At 45.9% G+C, this 19,857-nt stretch overlaps 1 protein-coding gene across 2 annotated transcripts in view; it reads left to right on the top strand.

Moving 5' to 3' along the window:
* LOC144781516 (zinc finger FYVE domain-containing protein 1-like) overlaps window positions 1-19,857 on the top strand; it is a 120,735-nt gene that overhangs the window by 60,722 nt on the left and 40,156 nt on the right. The window lies entirely within an intron of this gene.

The raw sequence follows: 19,857 nt of genomic DNA, 5'->3' as shown, positions 1-19,857 counted from the left end.
CTTGGCTCTTCGAGCCCATGCACGAGCGTAGCATGGAAAATGTTTGCCATCTAAATCATACAGGAAACATCACTGTTAAAGTGCATATGTTTAACTTGTGGAAGTTTTCACATTAATACTTTTTAACCATGAACTTAGACCCATTCCTGCACCCACCCCAACCCTCACAACAGTGCCATTAGTGAACTAAGTGGAAAGATAGTTGTCATTTGAACCCTGTACCTGGTCCAGATTCTTATAGATATTAGCCTATTAATCACAGTATGTCTTTGTACAGCTGGTATTCTGAACTCACATATTTGAAGGTGCTTTCATAAATGCCATAGTAATAAAAAGGAGATTGGTAAAATAAAATATTTCCCTAAGGTTACACAATTTGGTTTAGCGAGGAAGCCACGATTAATGCAGGTTTTCTGGTTTCACTTTGTACAAATCAGCCACTAAGTGTGTATTTATCTCTCATTCTTATCTCAAATGTTAATGCTTTGTTTTCACTTCTTTGTGCAGCACCTTTCAACACTGTATCCCATGATATCTTACTCCCAATGCTTGTCAGCAGTCGGGGTGGGAGTATCGGCATTGATGTGGTTTACTCCCTTTTCTGAATCTCAGAGAGCAGGCACTTTGGATGCAACCCTATTTTTTGGGATGTCAAGACTCTTAAGTGTGGAGTGCTGCAGTGGTCGAAACTGAGTCCAACCCTATTCAACATCTATATGTCCCTGGTTGCTTTTTTAGTGGAATCTTATGGCATTGAAATCACTTCTTATGCAGATGATACTCAGTCTTTTATGAGGGCGTTTCCACCTCAGCTAAGGAGACTTTCTCAGCCGGTATGGGGGCAGTTGTCAGCTGGCTATGATCCAATAATCCGCTGCAATGCATTCCGGACAAGAGACAAATTCTGCTTTTTGGCCCCAATCCATTTCCTGGATGGACTGAATGTTGGCCATGGTACTGTCTGCCTCTCCCATCTCCCATTGAAGTGGCTAGGAATTTAGGGGTGCTGTTTGGTTGTCATCCTTCTTGTAAGGCCCAAGTTTCTTCTGTAGTGAAGATGTGTTTTTGGATAATGAAAGTGCTAAAAACGTTTTTGGCCTGTCTCTCTTGGGAAACACAGAAAATAGTTGTCCAAGCACTGATTTTATCTAGTTTGGACTATTCCAATGTTTTGTATCTGGGTCTGCCAGCTACTTAATTCAGGACTTGCTAGTTGTGCAAAATACCACAGCATGCCTCCTATTTGAAGTCACCAGGCAAACCTCCACGCCCTGATACCTAAGACTGCTTCACTTGTTTCCGGTTGGCAATAGAATTGTATTCAAGGCTGGAATGTTAGCTTATCAGGCCTTTCATAGAAAGGGCCCACAGTATTTCAATACTAGGATAGGCAAAACATGCACTCATGGGATGCATGGCTGATAATAGTCTCTCATTCTAAAAGGCTGAAATGAGGAAGATCCGACACCAATTAGAAAAAATAACACCCACTTTCATATGAATTTACCAAGATCATCAGAATCGGTAAGTACTTTTGGAGTAATGAATTGTTTTAACAGTTTTTAGAAATGGACACAGTGCATTTTATGGATCAGTAATGGTATCCTATGGAGGAAAAACGTGTATTGCATTCAGGCACTTGCCAGTGACTTACAGGACTGTTTTTCAGGTTTTGATGTGAGTATGGGGCAAGGTCCAAGGCCACACCAATAGGTCCCCTCAAAAAGCTCTAGGGTGTCTGGGTGCAGAAGCACGTCACAGCGTTCGGTGACCCATTCACTTCAGTTGTAGAATGGTCCAGTTACAAAGAGGCTGCAAGCTGGGACTGGAGGACCAGTCTTGGGGAACCCACAGGGGGACTTGACCCTTGAGATCCTCACACACATGGACACCTTGGTCCACTTCTCCTCGGGCTGTGGGGCTTGGGTGCAGTGGTGTCTTTTGGGGTCGGATTCTGGTGCAGGAGTCTCTCGCAGTTGGAGAGGGCTTGCAGAAAGTGGCTTAAAGGCAGCAACTGGAAATCCAGTCTCGGCAAACCTAAGTGTGGGCTTAGCTCTTGTTGGTCTGAGGACCCCATTGGCAGCGTCACCTCCCTTGGACTCGGGCTCTGGTGCATAGGTGTTTTGAGGCGTCAGCGGTCGCATACTCACTCTTGTCTTGATTTCTGCTGTAGAAGGGCAAACAGGACAGCAGGGCCACTCACGAAATGGGTCTCACTGTCACTAAAGTCCCTCGACGTGCAGCTTTGTCTTCCTCAGTGTTGGTGTCCGGGCGGGGCACAACAAGATTTGGCTGCTGCTAGGGGTCTGGTATCTGTGTATTGGTCCTGTGTGGCTCAGGTTGGTCCTGGTGGCCTCCCACTCAATGGGGAGACAGATCAAACATTCAGGAGTGCATGGTCCTCTTCATGGGGAACTGCTGCGTCCGACTGGCCGGGGAGTGGGAGCCTGGAGGACCACACCTTGCGTCTTTGGTGCCTGCAGCTGAGGGGAGTAGCTCCTCTACTCCAAGGGAATTTCTTCATGCAATTGGTGATCCACTGGCAGCCCTCCGAGTTTCTTGGAGACTGCACAGCTGCAGGACAACTCAGCTGCTTCCACGATTGTTGGAGGCAGCAGTCAGGCTGGCAGAGTTGGCGCCAAGTCAGCCATTTCTCCTCGGTTCTTGTGACGGGACTCTTCTTGTCCAATCCTTCCCTTGATTCATTTGAATCTGAAGTCCTGTTATCAGGGGTCCCCTAAATACTCAATTTAGGGGTGTTAAGAGGAGTGAGGTGTAGTAGCCAATGGGCTACTTACACCTGGAGTCACTACACTGCCTAGATGACCACCTCCTGTGGGAAGTGGGCATCACCCTGGCCCAGAATTCCTAATTCCACCACACAAAATATGTAGGCAGTTCTAAAGTTGTGTTCACATCAGACTGGGTCACTATAGGTGTGCCCAGCCTGCAGTGCAACATGCCTCCTGATAAGCAAATGTTCCCCACCTGTCCTGGTGCCAGATGACTTCAGGGCACGAAGCCGGCATCTTCTCCTGTGAGAGAACCCAAACTTGCATGCCAAAAGGCAGTGGGCTCTTTAAAGCCCTCTGTTTGGAATGGTAATGTTACCAGCCTTCCTGGAGGAGGAGGTGATAACACCTCTCTCCAGTGCAGGCATTGTTCCTAACCTCCTCTGAGTGTCCCCTGGGGGTCAGAAACTCATATGTGGCCACAAGCTGGACTGGACTAGTCAGCTAGCACACTAGAGGGCTGATAGGTTTCAGGGAGTACCTCTAAGTATGTGTTCTCAAGTTCATCACTCTAATCAGTGTAGGTTTATTAATACGAGGTGTTTGAACTCCATATGTTTCAGTGAAGCCATTATGTAGCTGGGTAATTCGTTTCGACCTGTGCCCAGTAGATACCTTAAGATGGCTTCCCTGCTTACTTGCAATATCTAGTAATAGAACTAGATCCCACAGGGGCATATCTGCTCATGCAGATATGTCCTCGCATAAAATATAATGCATGCTGCCTTAGGGCTCAAGGCCTGCTTAAGGGGTAATTTAACATATATTGGATACAGTGACTTTGGCATGACACAGGAGTATGTCATGTTGTTTTTTCACTCAGCGGTTACAGCCCCTGTTTAGTATCCCTGCAAATGGTACTTGAAGTATCATTATATAGGAAGATACAGGAGTGCTGAAGTCCTTTGCCAATTGTGGCACAATTAGACAACACCGTGTTTTAGGGAAAGAGCACTGGCACTGAGTGATTAGCGGGCCTCGGTGCACTATCATTCGAAATTCAGCATCGAGTAGCTAAAAATAGGACAAAACGTGAGGGATAACTTCAACAAAAGCCCAGTTCTCTACAGTAGCCTTAATATGTTATCTTCACTGAAGAGAAATTAGTTTGCTTCATAGGTCTTGATGGGTTGAATGCCTGCTGAATAAAACTGTTAGTATCTTGCAAACCTCCTGTCGGAATCTCATTTTGACCGACTCAGTTTTTCATCCTACGCAGTTTGATTAAAATGTGTACCACTGGTTTGGTTAAACCTGCTATTTATGCACCGAGAGACGATTAACTTTATATTGTCTGGTATATAAATTGTGTACATAGATGGGAAGAACAGTGCATACAGTTGGTGCATTTAGAAAAAGTTTTTAATAACTATGAACATAAACGATTTTAGAAAAATATACAGTGGTATAAAAACATAAAATATGCTGGGATAATTGTTGCAGCATCTCATATAATTTTGGCCACTGCGTGATATATAGCTAATTACTGAGCATATGAGCTGGTTTCTAACCTGCGTAGTAGTAAAAGGGTGAGAGTTTATTCATGAACCAGCAACACTGGCCTTGAGCATGTTTACCAAATTCGAAGAACCCAATAACCCAATACCGAAATGTCTGGATAGGTGGCAGCCAGTGGAATAGGAAAGTGATAAGCCTGTAAAATAGGTCCCCTTAACCAGGAACCAGTGAAATAGGCATTGGACATCCAGGAACATGCACAGCCAGACCAATATAAATAGAAGCTAGGGAAATATTACTCTAATATTAAGTCAGTGTTGACATATGACCACTATAGGTAGGAGGGCTGGCATAGCATACTGATAGCCGGCCATTTGTGGAATTAAAATGGTGAAATCCGACACAGTCATTGTTTAAAGACCTTGAAAATAAGAGACTAGCATGATAGATATAATGATCTGAACCATTTTGAATCACTCATCATCCCCGATAGTAATGGATGTTGACTCCCATGTTCCTTCTAAACAGTCAAGAGAGCTATTTAAACACAGTAGGCTCTGGCAAACTTTGCACGCCCATTCTTTTGTGCTGTCTCATAATGACTCACAGTCGAGCAGTTCATTTTGGTACTATGCATAGTCTGTGCCCTTCATATCGTGGAGAGGCAGCTAATAAAGGAGATTGTCAAGCGCGACAAACAAGACCATGCAGATCTGGTTACCACTTCGAATTGCAAATGGTATGTCCAAGAGCAGTGTTGACGATGAAAAATGAAATATTACCGAGAAAATGAACACAGAACTATGAACTTTAGGTGCTGTTACTTCTTAACTCTTCCTCCCTTGAGGCAGGCCTTTGGGAAGAGCAAAGCAAGGACTTTGAACCTCTTCCATCCAGATTAATCACACCAGTGCTTGTATGAATATATATATATGTATATATAAACGTCTAGGTATTTATAGCGTGTATAACTAGCTAGAGAGCAGTGAAGAGCTAAACGGAGGGGAGTGCTGTGTTATGGCTTGGGATCATTTACATTAAACTGTATGTTAGCAGATTATAGTGAATCCCGTGTGGAGATATAGCGGTAAATGAATAGGTGAGTTTTCAGTGAACGTCTGTAACTCCAGTACTAGTCAATCCACAGCTCAACCCTCAGGCAACCCCAAATTTCTCCTATTTGTGCCTTCCGTTAATTGTCAGATCACTCACCGGATACATTTGACGATCTTTGCCATGATCCATGCCACTGTTAACTCATTCAAGGAACATTAGTTGCTGAGATACATAGATGATGGCTTAGATAGTCAACTCTTCACTTCCTGAATAGTTAACCTTACGCCTCTCAAAACAAATAGGCTGCTTGCATAAGGAGTTGTATTAGATGTTGAACAATTGGCCAATTAATAACCGATGTTAATGTTCCATTATTAAGAAAAGTATAGGAACACGCAACCGTCTGCTAGTCTGTGTCCAGTCTTAAATACTGCTGCCAATTTGCCATATCCCAATCAGAATTTTGCTCCTTACATGAACTGGAAACTGCCATGACCTCCCTAGGGGCTACTCTTCACCTGTTTGAGGATTGAAATGTGTGGTTGACTAGATTGACAACCTGTTGAGTAACAGTCGGATGAACTTGCTCTCCTAATATCAGAGGTACACATGCGGTGGTTCTTCTACAGTTCTGGCTGCAGTACACTACTAGTTGTAGCTACTTACACGACGTGGCCAAATGCTTTGAAGTTTGCTTCTACTTCTCTTAATGATAACCACAGATTCACTTGTCTCAACCCTTGTGTTTTACACAATTGGAGTATGAGACTAACCCCAAGTGTAGATCTAACTGGTGCTGTTGAAAACACAATAGTGTTAAACGTAACTAGTCACAAGTTAAGTGTTAGGTAACGCGTGCTGCCTTTTTGTGGCTGCAAATGTACTTTCAAAGATCAGCAGTGGCCTATTAGGCACAGCCTGAATTAGGCCCTGAATAATTCTGGGACCTGGTTCCTCTCCTAACATGTGGCATTTATGCCTTGGTTCAAATTGGGAACAACATGATGTGTTGCCCAGTGATTTACCATTTGCCTTTGGCAGCCAGGCAGGCTTCAGATGCTGTTTTGAGATTATCGCGGCATTGCAAAAAGAAATCGGAATTGCACTCTCGCACCAATATGTTCTAAACTATTTCATAGCTCATTTCTTTCCCGAATTTCCATGCTTATTTTTTTTTAATTCAGTTTTGTCCATTTATTGTGGTAAGTTTTTGCACGGTTTTACTTCTGTTGTATTATTTTATTGCTGTAAACCTTCAGCTGTGATTCTTTTGGTAGGAGCAAGACTTCACCTGTTGCAGACAAAGTCATGGTGATAGTTGCCTTTTGGATGTTTCTCCACCTTCCTTGCGACAAACTGATCCCTCGACCCCTCACAGTCCGGTTTCCGAGCCAACCACCGCACCGAGACCGCTCTCATCGCAGCTACCGACGACATCAGGTCCCTGCTCGAAAACGGGGAAACTGCTGCCCTCATCCTCCTAGACCTCTCAGCATCCTTCTACACCGTATGCCACCGCACCCTGATACAGCGCCTCAGCAACACCGGTATCCAAGGAGCGGCCCTGGAGTGGATCATCTAGGTCCTCTACGAAAGAACCCAGAGAGTCCGCCTCCCCCGTTCCGATCCGCGGCCACCGAAGTCATCTGCGGCGTTCCGCAAGGATCCTCACTCAGCCCCACCCTCTTCAACGTCTACATGAGCCCTCTCGCAGCCATCGCACGCCAACACAACCTAAACATCATCTCTTACGGTGACGACACCCAGCTGATCCTCTCCCTCACCAACGACCCCGCCACCGCCACCGCCAGATCCAGCCTCCAGGAAGGAATGAAAGACGTCGCGGAATGGATGAAGCTCAGCCGTCTGAAACTGAACTCAGACAAGACGGAAGTCCTCATCCTGGGACCATCCCCTTCTGCCTGGGACGACTCCTGGTGGCCCCCTGCCCTGGGCACCGCACCCAAGCCAACGGATCATGCACGCAACCTGGGCTTCATCCTGGACTCCTCCCTCACGATGACCAAGCAAGTCAACGCCGTCTCGTCATCCTGCTTCAACACCCTGCGCATGCTCCGAAAGATCTTCCGGTGGATCCCCACCGAAACCAGGACGACGGTCACCCAGGCCCTCGTCACCAGCCGCCTGGACTACGGGAACACCCTCTACGCTGGAGCCACAGCCAAACTCCAGAAAATACTCCAGCGCATACAGAACGCCTCTGCACGACTCATCCTGGACATCCCTCGTCACAGCCACATCTCTACCCATCTGAAAGACCTGCACTGGCTCCCCGTCAACAAGAGGATCACGTTCAGACTCCTCACCCATGCACACAAGGCTCTCCACGACGGCCTGAAATACCTCAACAACCGCCTCACATTCTACACACCCACCCGCCAGCTCCGATCCGCCAGCCTCGCCCTCGCCTCTGTTCCACAAATTCGCAAATCCACCGCCGGAGGAAGATCCTTCTCCTACCTGACGGCCAAGACATGGAACTCCCTCCCCACCCACCTACGGCTGACCCAGGACCATCTCTCCTTCAGGAAACAACTCAAGACCTGGCTGTTCGAGCAGTAGCAACTCGCCCCCCTCCCAGTGCCTTGAGATCCTAGCGGGTGAGTAGCGCGCTCTACAAATTTGCCTGATTGATTGATTGATTGACTGTACGTCAACCATAAGAGAGCAGCAGACTTCAGTGGTTCAAACAGTGGTATGACTTTGTTGAATAATTGCCCTAATTATGCATGCTCGCCTGAGGAAGCCTATGAATTTCCACTGCATCTTTAAGTGAAACTTTCCAGTTCACAGTTGCTTGTATTATGCCAATCTCAATTAAAATGTTGATTAGCACTTTATTGTTCTAGTTGAAGGATCTGTGTTGCAGAGCTCCCCAATACATTGTTTGGTATATTGTGTTGAACATTGCCCTGTTCCTGGCGTAGGGATTCAGCTTAACATGCTCGGGTCTTGGAAGCTGGGCAGCAGCCTACTGTCAAACGGAGCCAGAGCATTTTCCAAGTTCAGATTCCCAACCAATCAGGTTGGTCAGAGTTCCCATCTCAGAAAGGAGGCTGGGCAAGGGGCTGTTGCTTACCTGACACCAGGCAGGTAAATTCCTTCCTTAGAGTCTCCTCTTTCAGCAAGCCATGTTTACCCCCTGTTATGAGAATGAGAGGATGGAACAAGAGAAAGAAGAAGTGGGGCCTGAGTTGCCATATATTTTTTCTGTGGTCCGCAGCCATCTTGCGTGTTAAATTCACAGTTCATAATAATAGTTGTTTGCAGTTATCTAAGGGCTGATGTATCAACGATGATTGCAGCCATGTTTCCGCTGTTACTCATTCCAGTATTTGCTATCATTATTGCAATCTAGAACATTCACACCCATTTTACATAAATAAACAAGAAAGACCCAAGGTCATTGAACTGAGTTTACATGGTCAGGCCAGTAGATATTTGCTAGTCCAATACAGCTGCAAAACTAGACACAGACTTGTCACTACCCAATACCTGGACAAAGCAGTTTGAGGATAACCCACTCAAGGGTGCAATGTGGGAAGATCAATTAAGAATCTTCTCGATCCTGGGGTACATCCAGTGTTTACCTACACACGGTGTTTACTCTACAGTTTAAGGGAACCCTATGATGATGATGCTCCCTTAAAAAGAGAAAAATTCTGGAGATCCTCTGGGACAAAGATAGCACATCAGATGTGGCTGAGGATTCACAGCTAGCAAATACAGTTTGATAGGAAAGAGATCTGTCTTGAACTTTTTGATAAGGAGGAAGTAGGTCTGAAGGATGGAGACTGAAATTCTGCCATCGCTCCTTTCTAGACGAATTTAGGGATGCACCAGTTTGTGGCCCAAGGCTCTTGTAAGACTGAGGCTAGAATTCCTTAACACCCTGATGGACCATACGTGTAACCTTAACGTTCATTCAAGCAGCTAACTAGAAAATTGGAGGAAGCATAAAAGGTGATATTCGCTGTCAAAGATGCAGCATTTTTAAATGGTCAGTCATAGGAGAAATTTAGGTAAGCATAGGTATTCTGTAAACTGCCATATTTATTTATCTGTTAATTTGAAGCTTTATTTAGTAATGGGGGTTTCTATTTCAAGGTGGCCAGAATTTGACTCATTATTCTAATGCCCTCTGAAGCCCCGTCCCCCTCCATACCACATAGAACTACCGATACCATGAGCATCAGTTACTCCAGCTGTGAGGTTTACTGCTTCTTATAAGTACCATGACCTGACCCATCAGGATTAATGGGAACTCATACTGTGGCCCAGACTATCCATTTTTAGGCAGTCCACACCGCTTAAAGTCTTGTCAAAAAACCTCCTCTGCTCAAGCATTGGCATCTTAAAGATTGATTGTGGGTGATTTTGTTAGGGCTATTGCTGCTGTTCTTAACTTTGCCTCCAGACTAGGAAGTAGACCGATTGGGGCACTCTTGCAGGTCTGTAAAGCTAAATGTATATCAAAGGTCACCTACGGGAGTGAGACCTGGGGCTATATCGAGCATGATGTAGTGCAATCTGTTGAAAATACCTTTTTGAGACGGATTCTCTGCTTACCGCAGTGTATTCCATGATTTATAGCCCATGAAGAACATGTTTTGGCTTATCGTCCTCAATAACTGTGGATAAAAACCTGGATGAAGAAGAGAACTGACCTAAGTGAGGACATTTTAGGTGATTGTCTTTCCCTTGACCACTATAACCGTATTTGCTGGTTAAAATATCTTAGAGAAAGTTTTACCATCATGGGAAGGGCTGATCTCTTTGAGAACCCAGAGGGAATATGAAGAAGGGAGAAGTACTGGGTGAAGAAGGACTTCTTAAAAATGCGTACGTGGGCCAGGGAAGAAGTGGAGCTGAGGAAGACAATTTGAAAAGAAGGGGACCCCTACTATTAATGCATTAACCACTTGTAGGGAATAATATGAACTCTTTTTTTGTCTGCTTTGCAAAAAAAAAGTGGAGCTGAGGAAGCCCAGTGTTCGAAGATACTCCCTGCTGAAGACGGTGTCATCAACTGAGCCCTATCTTTTATGGTTCAAAAGTAACCACACCGTTTTTATTGACTCGATTTTGTCGAGACCGCTTTCATTATCTTTTGGTCCATCCCCGTGGTGCATACAGAGGGCAGTGCCTCTTACCCTGTGCTGCAACAGAAAGTCTCCTCAGGATATGATTCACTTCTTAATGTTTTGTCATTTTTACGAGGTTCCAAGAAAGTCTTTTATTATCCCTATTCTCAAGTAAGCTAGTTTTAGGCATGTTAGACCTGCTTTTTTTTTCTCACAATTGCTCTCTAGCAATACAGTACTACACGTTCTCAGCTTTTTTAAGGGCTGCCATTAGGCTTAGGTCCAGCTGCGATTATGGTTAATTTTGGGCCACTGGCATAATATGAAACTGCTTTTAATATGGATCTGTCAAAAGTGTCTGTTACTTTGTTTCATGAACTGTTTGTGTGAAATGTTTTGATGGTGTTTTTAATGGTGTCTGAATAAAGTTGATGATGAATGTGTGACATTGATGTCTAATGTAGGAGGTGAGAACCTTGTTGATGTTCTTCATGTGACGCCTTTTCCACACCTTTGTTTGAAGGTTTGGTATTTAAGCATTTGCTGAACCACTTGTAGTTTGATTTGGGTGCAAGGTTTGGGTTCAGGACATAGCACTGCGCGGGGACACAGGCTCACAAGGAGCTGCTTCCTTGTTTCAGTCTTTTATAGGTTGGCTGGTTAGTGAGATAAGCAATCGCTGAGCATAGATTCCTGATTGGTGCATTGTGGGTGGCATGCGATCACAAGTATTCTGTGCCTTTCCACAAGTACACTTTTTGAACCTTAAAGACAACCTTGAACTTGATCCTGTCAGCCATCGAGTGCCAAAAACGGACTTTAGGGTTGGTTTATTATAGTTGTTTTTGCTGAGGTTTGGGCAAATCCTGGCTGCCTTGATTTACAGCCTTTGAAGTTGGTCAGTGTATATGACTACAGTAGTCCAGGCATTCCATGAACAGGGTTCTCGTCAGCGCCACCCACTGGTTGATTGGGAGTAGTGGGAAGATTTTTCTCGCAGAAGAAGAGCAACATGTGTTGACGCTCTTAATCACTACCATGACTAGGGGGTTGGAAAAGAGCTCTCAAACAAAGGGAATCACTAGATTCTATTATTTCAGTGTGATCCAGGACCTGATGGCCAGACAAAGGGCAGTGTGACTCACGCGGTGTCCTCCTAGCACTGGAATCTTTATTTTCACTTCATTTAAGTACTGGTAGCTTTTTTTTTTTACAACTAGTGAACATAGAGATCAGGCATGGTGACATGTTGGCTTGGTTTTCTGCACATTTTCAGCTAGAGGTTTATTTGGGTGTCATCAGCAAACATTTGGATGTTCAATCGGCATTATTTGCAGAATCACACCAGAGCGCGCATTTAGATGTTGAAGACTAAGCAGTAATGACGTGATCCATGGGGTACGCCCATAACCACGATCTTGAGGATAACTACCGAACCCATCCATTATTGTTTTGCTGTGTCAAAAGAAGTAGTTGGTGAGTTTTGTTGTTATTTTTAGTTTTGGGCTCCGCTTTGATTTTTTACCTGTTACGATGCATGCCTCTGAGGTGGGTCCACAAGGATGCCCTGATAGTAATGGATGACTCGGAACGAACGGGCACTGCGGCAGAGGTTAGTGCTCCACTGATGGCCCCAGTATCTCCTATGACCTTACTTACTTGGAACGTGCATGGGTTGGGGGATAAGATTAAACGAGGATTAGTACTACAATATGTACACCGTGCAGCGCCGACACTGGTGCTGCTCCAGAAAACGCATCTCGTGGGAACGACCTGTAAGGCTATGGACCGCTGGGGATACACAATGGCTGTGCACTCTGAGTTCTCATCTGGCTCCAGAGGGGTGGGTATATTGGTGCGCAAGCGCTTCCCTTTAATTGTTCAGCAGGTCTGGAAGGATGCGCTGGGTCAGTTTGCTGCCATCTCCTGCCTGTGGGAGGGGAGGAGATTCAATGTAGTAACAGTATATATTCCGCCTGCCCTTCATACTGTAGCTCTTCCCGCCCTTAGTGCTTTTCTGCTGACATTGCCTGAGGGGGAGCTTATCATAGGGGCGATTTCAACGCAGTCCTGAATGAAGAGCTGGACCGCCACCCCGGCAGAGTGCCAGGGGCGGGTAAGTCCCGGCTGGCTGGTTTTATAGATGCGCTAGGTCTTACGGATGGATGGAGGTTCAAGCATCCCGGGAGCCATGCATGCACTTTTCACTCGGGGGACCACAATAGTCTCTCCCGCATTGATTATTTCTTCCTCTCCGCTGATAGTTTGCCCCATCTGACAGAGGCGCTGATAGGCCCAAGAGGCATTTCCGATCACTCTCCGGTCTCCATGACCTACACCTCCTATTTGAAAACTAGAAGACGTATCTTCCCGATTTCCCCTGGTTATTTACAGAATCCGCAGATCAGGAAAGAGTTGGTTGCAGTTACAAAGCAGTACTTCCAAGAAAATGTGGGCTCGGTTCGCTCGCTGGAGGTCTTGTGGGAGGCATACAAAACAGTGTTGAGGGGACAGGCAATAGCCCTGATAACGGGTCACAGGTGAGTAGCGAATGCTGACATACAGACGATCGAAACCGATCTGGCCGTGTTACAATCGCGACATGAGGAAGATCTCACTGGGGATACAACTTTGCCTCAAACAGGCTGAGCTCACTAAGCATCAGAAAGAACGGGTACGAACACGACTCCAACGTAAGCAGCACACTATTTATGAAATAGGGGATAAGGCTGGACGGCTATTGGCCTGGTTAGATAGGAAGGAAAAGGCCCAGAGGACGATAGTGCAGCTTCACACCCTAGAGGGTGTGCTGGTCACCGCTCCGGCGGACATCGTAGATGCCTTGGCGGACTATTATGAGAAGGTGTATACCACTACCTCCCGCATGTCCACAGAGGAAGCACAAACCTATATCAAGGATATAAAAATGCCCTCCTTATTGAAGGAAGAGGCCACGCTCCTGAAGTCTGAGTTCACAAAGGACGAGGTCCTTGCTGTGGTTCAATCTTTGCAGTCGGGAAAAGCCATGGGTCCCAACGGGATTCCTATAGAACTTTACAAACGAGTATCTAACTTGACGGCTCCGCACCTTCTGCACGTGTTTAAGGATAGCCTACGTAAGGGAATACTACCACGAGACCAACGTATGGCTACAATCATCGCCATCCCAAAACCGGACAAGTCCCCGGACGTGTGCGCATCCTACCGTCCAATCTCCCTATTGAACGTGGAAGCAAAGATATTGGCCAAAATGATTGTTACTCGGCTGACCCCACACTTGGAGATGCTGATCCACCCGGACCAATCCGGGTTCATGCCGAACAGAAATACCGCTCTTAATCTCCGACGAGTCCACGCGGTGATGGCACAGATACCTAGTCTGTCGGAACCTGCGGTGATCCTTTCCTTGGACGCCCGCATGACCTTCGACATGGTCGAATGGCCTTATCTTTTCGCGGTTCTCCGGCACCTAGGCTTTGGCCCCAATTTCTGTGCGTGGGTGAAGCTACTTTACACTGAACCACTAGCGCATGTAGTGGCGAACGGCCATATTTCCAGGGATTTTCGACTTGGACGTGGCACACGCCAGGGATGCCCTCTGTCGCCCCTGCTCTTTGCCCTGATCCTTGAGCCATTGGCAGTATGGATTCGGTGGGACCCCATGATTAGGGGACTCAGTTGGACCGAGACATGGGAGGACCGTATATCGCTATACGCTGATGACATCCTCCTTTATTTGACCTTGCCCAGGCGTTCGATTATAGTACTCCTCAACATCTGTGAAATCTTCGGACGGGCCTCAGGGTATACTATTAATTGGTCCAAGTCTGTTTTGTTCGTCCTTAAGGGACCCCCACCGCAGCTCCCGGCTGATTGTCAACTGGTGGTTACTGACGGACCCTTTAAAAATTTGGGGGTCTGGTTAACGCCTAACCAAGAGGCCTTCTTTCAACGTAATTTGGTGCCCCCCCTTGAACGCTTTCGTAGTGATGTAAAACATTGGCATACCTTGCCCCTAACCCTTCTGGGGAAAGCGGCGCTATTTAAAATGAGGACTTTGCCCCGACTGCTTTATCTCCTTGAGAACACTCCTTTCTTAGTGCCTCCTAAGTATTTCGCATCCATAGAATTGAATTAAATTGAATTGAATTGAAAAGGTTCTTCTATAGCGCATGGCTACTTGGAAGCATCCCAGCGCTTGATAGTTAAACAGAAAGGAAAATAGTGAGAGGAGATAGAGATCTAGAATATACTGGGCCGGATTATCTATATATTAAGCAACAGAACAGTTTTTATCTTTTTCCGAAAAACAGTCAGGCTGGGCTCTAAACGAAGTGGAAGAGGAAGAGCGTTCCACAGCCTAGCCGCATTACGCGAGAAAAGGCGGTCCCCTGTTCGAGCTCTGTAGGTCCTAGGGATTATGAGGAGATTTTGTTGTTTTGAACGAAGATCCCTAGTTGGTATATATGGTATGACCATGTCATTTAAGATGGGAGGGCCATTCCCATAGAAAGTTTTGTGGACCAGACAGAGGGATTTAAAGTGTACCCGCTCCTTTATAGGGAGCCAGTGCAAGGTCCTAAGTGATGGTGCAGCTGATATACGGTGACTGGTTCCGGTAAGTAATCTTGCTGCGGAATTCTGGGCGATCTGAAGTTGTCGAATGACTGAAATGGGGGCGCCCAGATAGAGTGCGTTCCCATAGTCCAGCCTTGATAGAATGAGGGACTGGACTATGGTTTTTTTAGCAGCTTCTGGTAACTGGGGGAGGATTTTTCGGATTATTTTGGTTAGGCCGAAGCAGGTGGCTACTGTCTTTTTTGCCTGGATTTTGAAAGACAATTCCATGTCAAGCCAGAAGCCGAGGCTTTTTATTTCAGATTTTGGAATGGGCCCGGGACCCATACAAGGGGGCCACATGATGGTGTTGTTAAAGGTGGCCTTCCTTCCCAGCAGCATTAACTCAGTTTTTCCCCCGTTCAACTTCAAATGGGACGCATCCATCCATTTCGCCACCGCCTCCAGGCAGCTGCAGAGATTAGTTGGAGGATGGTCCCCTCGATTTAGGGAGACTACTAACTGAGTATCGTCAGCATAGCTTATCAGCTGGATTCCAAAAGGGGCTACAACCTCCGCTAAAGGTGCCATGTATATATTAAACAGTGTGGGGATAAGGGAAGAAACCTGTGGTACCCCACACTGCAATGGCACGGGGAGGGAGCAATTGGTGTCTGAGAAGACCTTAAAGACTCTGTCACTTAGAAAGGACCGGAGCCATTCGAGGGCCTTGCCTGTGACTCCAATCCTCTCGAGGCGAGCTAGAAGGACACGGTGGTTAACCGTGTCAAATGCGGCACTGAGGTCCAGGAGGATGATGGCCGCACTGCCACCTGCGTCTAAAATCCTCCTGGAGTCCTCAACCACTCTCAACAAGGCTGTCTCGGTCCCTTGTCCCTTTCGGAATCCTGTTTGGGTGGGGTGTAGCAGATCATAGGTCTCCAAGTATGATGCTAGCTGTTTGTTTACCCATTTTTCAGTAAGCTTACTGATACCAGGGAGGAGGGAAATTGGGCGATAATTTGAAAAATCATCAGGGTTGAGTTTTTTTTTTTTTGAACAGGGCCTTTACCATAGCTAGTTTCCAATCTTGTGGTACTATACCGGATTCCAGTGAGGTGTTGACAAGATTAATGATGTGATTACTAGCATAGGGTAGGGCCAGTTTCAGGACAGTCATAGGTACAGGGTCGAGTGGAGAGCCACTTTTTATGGAGTTAAAAAGAGCGGGAAAAAGTTCAACATTAAGCGGAAGGAAGGATGCCAGGTGGGGTGGGGTAGCATTTGTAGCATCCATCAGCGGCAGATTCGGTTCGGTTGCGGGAAGGGGGGGAGAGAGAGAATAATTTTTTCGATTTTTGTGGCAAAGAAGCTTGCGAGTTCATTGCAACGAGCACCAGATTCCTCTGGAGAAAGTTCAGAGGAAGGTGGGTCAGGGGCTTTTACCAGAGTTTTTACTATTCTAAACATCTCTCTAGGGGCATTAGCAGAATTTTCAATTTTTTCAGCATAAAAGATGGATTTAGCTGTATTGAGGGCAGATTTATATTTTTTTATGGATGATCTATACATAATTTTCTTCTCCTCATCAAAATGTTTTCGCCATAACCTTTCCTCTCTTTTACATTCCTGCTTAAGTAATCTAAGGTCTGAGTTGAACCAGGGCTGTTTATTGGAGCTTTTTTTGTTTGTGATTTCTTTTTTTGGGAGCACACTGTCCAGTGACAGCTCAATCCAACGATTGAAATCTGTATTGGCCCTTTCAATGTTTTGGTTGGCCAGAGGTTCGTTCTGCTTCAGTGATTCAATCCAGTCACTGGGTTCCAATTTTGTCCAGCGTCTATTTAAAATTTTATGGGAAGGTTTTTTATAGCTGGGTCTGATTATTTTCCATGAAAAAGGAATGACCATATGGTCTGACCAAGGGATTGGATATAAATCATATGTGGACAGCTCTAGGACATTGGAAAATATAGGATCTAAAAGATTCCCTTTAAGGTGGGTGGGATGCCGAACAATCAGATTGAGATGACAGGTGGCTAGATCTTTAATTAATTCCTGTGCGATAGTATCCAAGGGATTGTTAAAGTGGAGGTTCATGTCTACTAACACTATAAAATTAGAGACCTTACTGGCCACTTCTAGGGTGGTTTCAATTAGCCCTTCTGCAAATTGACCTATCGAACCAGGTGGGCGATAGATTAAAAGACCAGAGAGAGAAACTTCTGAGGATTGTGCGATAGAGAATTGTATACACTCACAGTCTGGGATAGGGCAGTCGATCAGGCGACAAGCTAAGTATTCCCTATATAAAATAGCGATCCCTCCACCAACCTTCGGTCCTCGATCCCTATGTTGGATCAGATATCCAGATGGTAGGGCGCGGACGATATCGGGACCGGATGACGGTCCGAGACACGTTTCTGTTAGAAAGAGAATGTCCATAAACGCACTTGTTTCCGGTCTCCTTTGGGGGGACAAACCAGCATGCATTTCTCGTTATAAATTAGTTAGGGGTTGGTTCGATGGAGGCATAGCCCTCCCTGACATCCAATTATATTATTTGGCGGCCCAGTTAAAAATTATAAATCAATGGCTGCACGCTCCACAGACCGAGCCGGTGTACAAAGCGGACAGGTACGACCTTGGGAACGGCGGCGTGATGGCCGCGCTTTATGACTCAAAGTGCTGCGGTCTTGATCGGCCCGACGGCTCATACGGTGCAGGTGTGGTATTTGGCTTCGGCCCGCCTTAAATGCAAGGACACACTTACGCAAATGACGCCGCTCTGGTCGTCGCTCTGGTCGCCTGGGACCTGATTGGTATTTCTACGGTTGGAGACCTTTGGAGGCGTGGGGTCGTCCTTTCCCTTGAACAACTCAGGGAACAGTATGACCTGGCACACACGGAGCGATTTCGATATTTGCAGATTAGTCATGCCCTGAAGTCTTTAGTCCAGCCCGGTGAGGAGCTACCGGAGTCTACCCCATTGGAAGATAGGCTCCTTATGGAACACATGCCCAAGAAGGCAACTTTCTTTGTTTATCGTAAGCTTGTTAATAACCTGGCTGACCCTACCTTGAAGTTACGGACAGCATGGACTGCTGAGATGGGCGAGTTCGATTAATCGGACTGGCAAACGGCGCTCTCCTCGCCACGGGAAGTGGCTATACCAGCTAGGCTCAGATTAATACAGCTAAAACTTTTGCATTGTGTTTATTACACTAGGGTCAACCTTCATAAGATGAGGAAGTCCACACATAAGTACTGTCTCCGGGGGTGCGGTGAGGTGGGTACGTTCTTTCATACCATATGGGATTGCCCTAGGATTGCCGATTATTGGATGAAGGTTATGCGGACTGTATCCCAGGTGGTTAAAGAGTCGCTGGTCCCGGAACCGCGCTGTTGTTTATTGAATATTTGGGATCCAAACGATCTTAATCACTCCATGCAGGACTGGGCCACACCGAGTATCATGTATGCTAAAAGGAATATAGCCAGGTTCTGGGGGGCAGCACAGGTGCCGGCGCTTAGGGAATGGTGCTCGTATTTAGACTCTGCAATGGTGGCTGAAAGGGCAGTGTATCTGAATCGAAAATGTCCGAAAAAGTGGGCTAGAATCTGGGGTGCGTGGAATCAATACAGGGGATTTATAAGTGAGCCACCGCAACTAGGCAGCAACAGCGATTCTGAGTGAGGGGGGGAGGATGGGGTTCTAGGGAAGGGGGAGAGCTACCGATATTTCCATATTGTGTATCTGAAGTGCCAATGTATCTGATTTCATGATCACCCACTATTTCTGTATGCATGTAATGATTTCTCTATGCCCATTGTTTATTGCTTTGAATTAATAAAAATTGTTTTTAAAAAAAAAGTAGTAGTTGGATCAAAGCCAATGACGATTCACAATTACATGCCACATTTGCATGCATTTTCAGAAGAATTATGTGGTCCACCTTGTTTTAAGTTGCAGAGTGGCTAAAATGTATTAGGTCTGTTTGTGTTTTTTTTATCCATAGAGGATGAGCACTTCTCTAGTGTTACCCAGTGCATATTCTGTGCGAATTGAAGATCTGAGCCCTGGTTGGGCATCCCCGGGAAGGATTGTTTAGAACCATGTATTCTTAAATTTGCCTCATGTCTTGACTTTCCATAATTTGGGTATACTAGATTCGAGGTTGATTGGCCGCTTGCTAGGATCTTTGGGCCTGTGGTTGTTTTCCTTTGGATTGTGGTACTTGCGGCATGTTACAGAGGACCGGGCCTACGCCTTTCAACTGGGACCCGTTTATCATTTTTGCGATAGCCATAAGTGTGAGGGCCAAAATTATTTAATACATATGGCTGGGTAATGTTCGACTGATAGATTTGATGTTTTTCTCCTGTGGCTAGTATCAACACCTCCCTGTGAAGGCTCTGAATCTAGTGGACGTGGATTGAAGCATTGGGTGATAAGATGGAGCAGGTGTGTTCTAGAAGGAGATATAGATTTTGACCCTTCTGAATTGAAAACCTCCAGTCGTTCTAGCAGAGTTGTTAAGATGAATAGGCATTGTTCTTTAAGGTGTTGGCATTAGATAGCTTTTGGCAATTGTTAGATACATGCCTGTTTGGTTCGAAGCCTCTAAAAGGTGTTCCGCAAAGTTGACCCTTTTGATGCTTTTGATGGGATTCTAGTTGCCTTACCTGTGTCTTTAACAATAGAATAGTTCTCTATAATAATTGACTTGCTTCTCAGAATCTAGCTAGCGCCTAGTTCCCGTTTGATCCATTTAATGCGAGCTTTGGTGTTCTTGTTTTGGGTTGAGCTGACGTTTCGAGAGCACTCGATAGGTTCCCATACAGGTCGATCTGCTGGGTTCTAAAGGTTTGACTTTCACAGTAGTTTT

Source organism: Lissotriton helveticus, chromosome 9, assembly GCF_964261635.1.
Source record: "Lissotriton helveticus chromosome 9, aLisHel1.1, whole genome shotgun sequence".
Taxonomy (NCBI): Eukaryota; Metazoa; Chordata; class Amphibia; order Caudata; family Salamandridae; genus Lissotriton; species Lissotriton helveticus.
Note: the sequence above shows the minus strand (reverse complement) of the source record. Positions and strands in the feature narration are given on the sequence as shown.